This window comes from Odocoileus virginianus, chromosome 33 (genome assembly GCF_023699985.2).
Source record: "Odocoileus virginianus isolate 20LAN1187 ecotype Illinois chromosome 33, Ovbor_1.2, whole genome shotgun sequence".
Lineage (NCBI taxonomy): Eukaryota > Metazoa > Chordata > Mammalia > Artiodactyla > Cervidae > Odocoileus > Odocoileus virginianus.
Window position 1 is genome coordinate 34057366 of NC_069706.1, and position 4941 is coordinate 34062306.

Consider the following 4941-nt stretch of genomic DNA (forward strand, 5'->3'; position numbering starts at 1 on the left):
CACGTCCCGCTTCCACCAATTTCAGAGGAATTAACCCAATTCTCCCAGAGCCAGGATTCCGGTATAATGATCTCACTCAGTTCTTCAGTACAGAAAACCTAAAATAAAATAACACTTGTCACCACTGGAGTGATGGTCTTAGATCTGCCCTTCACCTTGGGTGGAAAAGAAGATCCACAAATCTTTTCTGAACAAACTACCTACTTACTTCTACCCCTTGAGAGAAATTCCTGATTAATTCTCATCACTGGTTTACCCTGGTGGTCCAGCGGTTAAGAATCTGCCTGCCAAAGTAAATAAATAACAACAACAAGGAATCTGCCTACCAATGCAGGGGACACAGGTTTGACCCATGGTCCGGGAAGATTCCACATGTTGAGGGGCAATTAACCCCATGTACCGCAACTACTGAAGCCCAGGCATTGTAGAATCCATGCTCTGAAAGCAAAGCCACTGCAATGGGAAGCCCGGCATACAGCCATTAGAAAGTAGCCCTCACTCACCGCAACTACAGAACGCCCGAGCAAAGCAATGAAGGCCCAGTAGAGCCAAAAAGTTTAATTAAAAAATTCTCATCATTTGACCAGAGAAAGATCAGAAAGTCAATGCCCCACACTTCTGGGCACCCACGCCAAACTCAGCACAGAGCCAACCACAGTATGGCGGAAAGCGGAAGACATCTGCATAGACAGTTTTCCAGCCATTGTCACCCCGGTCAGTCATCATCTCATCCAAGTTGTACCGAACCAGGTCATTTGCAAAGCACACACATAAGAATCACAGCCACAAAACCCAGCAGTAAAAACATAAGCACCAGGCAGCCGATGCTGGACAAGCAGCAGACTGCCAGTATTTGGGGAAAGAAAACATCACCACCATCATCACGATGCCTGTCACTCCAGCACTCCACTGAAGCCTCAGGCCAGCATGTGGGTAAGGCTGTGACCCACCCAGGCTGTTGGGTTTCACGTCCCACAGTGAGATCCTGGCAACTATAATTCAATCTCCGTGGAATTCTAAAGAGGTTCAAAGCCCTATTTGGCTGTGTGGCAGGAAGCCACTCCCCTCCACGTAGCCCACAAAGCCATGGATTGTCAAGTCATTCACCACAAATTCAAAGCCATTCAGCCTTGACTGGCCTGGCACAGCTGCTCCAACTACAAAGAGCCGGTCAGGAGTCAGATGTGGTCTCCCCAGGCATAGGCTTAAAGTAGGGTTGCTTCACTTTGGCGCTATGACATTATGGGCTGGATAATTCCCTCTCGTGGAAGGCTGACTTGTGCATGGTAGGATATTTAACAGCATCTCCAGCCTCTTCCCATTAAATGCCAATAGTAACCTGTAGTTATGACAGTCAAAAATGCCTCCAGGGACGTCTCTGGTGGTCCAGTGGTTAAGACTCCGAGCTTTCAATGCAGGGGGCGTGGGTTTGATCCCTGGTCAGGGAACTAAGATCCCACAGGCCACTCAAGTAGCCAAAAAGATATTTTTTAAAACGTCTCCAAGCACTGCCCAGTATCCCTTGAGGGGGACAAATCTCCCCCTGTTGAGAACCATTGGGTTAGACATTAGTACGCTGGGGTCTCCAAAAAGAGCAAGTTATGATTTGACCTAGAGAGAGGAGAGGGCCAGGAGTAAGAAGGTCTGGAAAAGAATAAGGAAAAGATCTCTAAGATAGGGTTTGCTTTAAAAAAAAAAAAGGAGAAGAAAAGCATGACACGGCAAGTTAGATGGAGAATAAAGAAGCCAGTTAAGCAAGAGCTGAGAGGTCGGTATGGAAGGAAACAGAACTCCTTGGGAGTGATATCTGAACCTTATTATCAACAGAGAAACTTGGAGATAGGAACCCTGGGCTCTAACATTAACTCTGCAATTCCCTATCCACATAGTCTTCCTACAGGAACAGACCCATAGATACAGAGAACAAATTGGTGGTTGTCCACAGAGAGGAGGGTGGGGGATGGGCAAAATAGGTGAAGGAGATTAAGAGATACCAACTTCTGGTTTTAAAATAGTCACAGGGAGGGAATATATAACATAAGGAATATAATCAATAATACTACAGTAACCATATGGCGATAGACGGTTACTAGGCTTATCGTGGTAATCACTTTTTATTATATTTAAATGTTGAATCATGTTTTACACCTAAAACTAACATAACATCATACATCAACTATATTTCAGTTTTGTTTTTGTGTTTTTAAAGTATATATCTTGGACTTCCCTGGTGGCTCAGTGGAGAAGAATCTGCCTGCCAATGCAGGGGACATGGGTCCAATCCCTGGTTCAGGAAGATTCCACATGCCTCAGAGCAACTAAGCCTGTGCACCACAACTACTGAACTCACACTCTAGAGCCCGCGTGACACTACTGAAGCCCACAGGCCGAGAGCCCGTGCTCCGCAACAAGAGCAGCCGCCACAGTGAGAGGTCTGCGCGCCACAGCTAGAGAGCAGCCCCCGGTCACCAAGGCTGGAGGAAGCCTGCGCAGCAGTGAAGACCCAGTGCAGCCACAAATAAATGGTTTATTTTTTTAATCTTGTAACAATTTTTAAAAATCTAATTTGTAATTTCAAAAAATTGAGACAGCTTCCTGTCTCAATGCTCCCACAACTAGTTTGATGACTCATTGAACAGATTCCCAGGATGCCATATAAAGTTATAGTCAAGGTTAAGATTTATTATAGCAAAGGAGGCAATGCAGGAGCAGTAGGAAAATGACGTTCGGAGGCAAAAGCTGGGGGCCACAGTCCACGGGGTTGCAAAGAGTTGGACACAACTGAGCAACTAACACTTTCACTTTCATATATACATATAGCAGAAATTAATAAACATTGAAATCAACTATACTTCAATTTTTAAAATTTAATCTACCACATTAACAGGCTAAAGAAGAAAAGCCATATGATCATATCAACCAATGTAGAAAAGTATTTGACAAAATTCAACACCCATTCATGATTAAAGAAAAAAAACTCTCCACAAACTAGGAATAGAAGGGAACTTCTTCAACCCAAAAAGTAGCATCTACTAAAGACCTACAGTTAACATTATCCTAAGTAGTGAAATGTTGAATGCTTTCCTCCTCACACTGGGAACAAAACAAAGATTTCTGCTCTCACCACTCTTTTTCAATATACTATAAGCCATAACCAATGTAATAAGGCAAGAAAAGGAAATTAAAAGCATACAGATTGGAAAAGAAGAAATTAAATTATACCTATTTTCAGATGACATGACTGTCTACCAAAAAAAAAGAACCCCTCAAAAAATCAACAATTTAAAAAACTTTCTAGAATAAGTGACTTCAACAAGATCTCAGGATATAAGATCAATATACAAAATTATAATACATGTATACAATGATATCAAATAACATTAGAATGACCAAAATGAAAAGTACTGATACAGCAAATACAGGAAAGAATGCAAAGAAACTAGATCTCTCCTACTTTTCCAATAGAACATTCCCTTTTGCCATATCTCTGGAGCACTATCAAAACCTGAACCACTTTCAGCTAAATTTCCTGCTGGAGTTTTCTTGTATCATCTCTGAAATGCAAATTCAGTCTACCATTTCTCAGAGAGGCTAGGTTTGGTTTATCATCTCACATGAATCTTACCTCTGTAAGAACACAGGTTTACATCTCTTCTGTCTAACCTGACCTTGAGTACATGAGTTGGATTAGGGAGAGTTGGCTTTCTCTTATCACTTACCTTAGATGTCCCTTGGACTTTCACTTCTGTCCCTCTCAAGCCATGAGGTGATCGAAACTGTAATCGGTTTCGTAACAGTTCCCTGCTGAGCTGGTAAATGCCTTCAGGGCAAAAGTAGTTTTAAGAGCTCATTCACACACTAAAGCAAAGGAAGTGAAAGCAAAAATAAACAAGACTACATCAAAGTAAAAAGTTTCTGCACAACAAATGAAATCATTATCAAAATGAAAAGGCAACCTATGGAATGGAAGAAAATATTTGCAAATCATGTATCTGATAAGGGGTTAATGCCCAAAATATATAAATTACTTATACAACTCAACTGAAAAAAGCAAAGAATCTGATCAAAAAATGGACAAAGGACCTGATCAGACATTTTTCCAAACAAGAGAACAAATGGCCAACAGGTATATGAAAAACTTCTCAATATCAGGAAAATGCAAATCAAAACTGCAATGAGATATTATCTGACACCTGTCAGATAGTTATTATTTAAAAGATGAGAGACAACAAGTGCTGGCAAGGATGTGGAGAAAAGTGAACACTCATCCACCATTATGGAGAATGTAAGTTGGTGCAGCCACTATGGAAAACAGTATGGTGGTTCCTCAAAAAATTAAAAATAAAGCTACCATATTATCCAGCAATTCCACTTCTAGGTCTTTATCTTGAAAAAACAAACAAAAAACTAACCTGAAAATATGTCTACACCCCCAAGTTCATTGCAGCATTATTTACAATAGCCAAGACATGGAAACAACCAAAGCGTCCCTTGATGGATGAATGGATAAAGAAGCTGTGATATGTGTGTGTGTGTGTGTGCGCATGTGTGCACTTAGTCAACCTCAGTTGTATCCAACTCTTTGAAACTCCATGGACTGTAACCTGCCAGGCTCCTCTGTCCATGGGATTCTCCCAGCAAGAACACTGGCGGGGGTTGCCATTTCATTCTCCAAGGGATCTTCCCGACTCAGGGATCAAACTCACGTCTTCTAAGAAGAGTTCCCAAAGCACTGCACACACTTCACCATTAGAGGTTTTGTCTTTATTGTTTTTATTGAGTCTCAAGAAGTGCAGTCTGTGTCTTCTTCATTCATAAAATATTTCTTGAGCTCGGCATACATCAGGCACTGGGTTTGGTCGAGGACATATAAACTAAACATGACCTTTAGTCCCCTACCTCAAAGAAGTCACAACTTTTAAGGAAGAAATAGGTTTATAA